Below are 1,371 nucleotides of genomic sequence, written 5' to 3'. Positions count from 1 at the left end.
AATTATACTCACTCCGTTTCAAATTATATGAGTTATTTTTCTTTTTAATCTGTTCCAAAATAAATAAGATATTTTTAAGTTTAAAAATAATTCAACGTTAAACTCCTCATTTTATCCATTTCATTTTTAATGAGATGCTTTTATAATCACACAAATATTATGATCCCACAAAGCTTTTACCACTTAAATTTTTAAGACCACAAATTTTAAAGAAAAAAAATTCATAAATTTTGTGACGAGTCAAACTAATCTAAATTGAAAAGGAGGGAGTAATATTTTGCTCGTCCCTAGTTTGGTAAGTGCGTGCAATGGGGTCCTCAAACCACCTACCTTTCTATTTCTTCCGCATTACTTCTTTTTCTAGTTCATCCACTTCTCTTCTTCATAATTGACATTTCTCCCATTTCTTTGTTGTCTTTGGTAATGGCGGTAGTGTCATTTTACTTTCTTTTGGTAATCCATTATCCTAGTGGGAAAAGAATCTTAAAATAATTCTATTTTTTCAATAAAATTACTCTATCTTATTGGAATCATTTTTGGAGTTTGTTTTTCATGCATTTTTCTTTAATCATATGGTTTTAACATTGCTATCATTGTGACCAATTCCCCAGGTATATTATACCAACTATATCAAGAATTAAACTATGTATGGAGGAGCTATCAAGGAATTAAATAATTGAAAAGGAACTTTTTGCATCTTGGAAATCTTGGAAATGATATATAAGTGTATATGGTCAAAATCGGACTTGTCCTTTTTATGCGATTGATCGAGGTTGGAGCATGATAAGTCAAAGATTGGCTTCGATTTATATTAAACTATGGTGCAGAGTAAGTTGTCAAGCTCGAGACCCTGAGACCGACTAAGATCGAGACCGGCCAAGATCGAGACCGAATAAGTTGGAGTTCGAGGGAAACTTACTGGGTCGAATAACGGAAATACGAAATATTCGTAATCGGGCGAAGATCACAGTGCAAATCCGGGTACGTATCAAGAATAGGCCGATTAATTAGCCAATCATGTGATTTTTTATTGTATTTAGAATTGTACCAAGAGTAGAACTCCTCTACTATTTAAAGGGGATCATCATTTGTAAAAGAGATGATATTCACGTTACATAAAGCATATACACTGTTTTCCTCTTAAGCTCTCAATATTCTGTCACTTTGTTCTTGTATCAACTGAATCCTCACTTGGTTCTAAGGTGATCGAATTCGAGGGCCAAGACTGCTTAATTCATTTGGTTTGCTTTAATTTATATTTACTGTCAATTTCAATATCAATTTATGTTTTCTCTTAATTTGTGCCAAGTAAAATCACGTGTCCTTAAAACCGCAGTATAAATTTAATTGTTATCCGTTTTTAGGGTAAAC

At 32.5% G+C, this 1,371-nt stretch overlaps 1 long non-coding RNA gene across 1 annotated transcript; it reads left to right on the top strand.

The window, feature by feature from the left end:
* Positions 1 to 377: 377 nt before the first annotated feature.
* LOC142180612 (uncharacterized) lies at positions 378 to 1,144 on the top strand. The gene is made up of 2 exons (XR_012709228.1): positions 378 to 453; positions 612 to 1,144. It is a non-coding gene; the product is annotated as an uncharacterized LOC142180612 (long non-coding RNA).
* The last annotated feature ends 227 nt before the right edge of the window (positions 1,145 to 1,371 follow it).

The sequence above is a fragment of the Nicotiana tabacum genome, chromosome 5, assembly GCF_000715075.1.
Source record: "Nicotiana tabacum cultivar K326 chromosome 5, ASM71507v2, whole genome shotgun sequence".
Classification (NCBI taxonomy): Eukaryota; Viridiplantae; Streptophyta; class Magnoliopsida; order Solanales; family Solanaceae; genus Nicotiana; species Nicotiana tabacum.
Note: the sequence above shows the minus strand (reverse complement) of the source record. Positions and strands in the feature narration are given on the sequence as shown.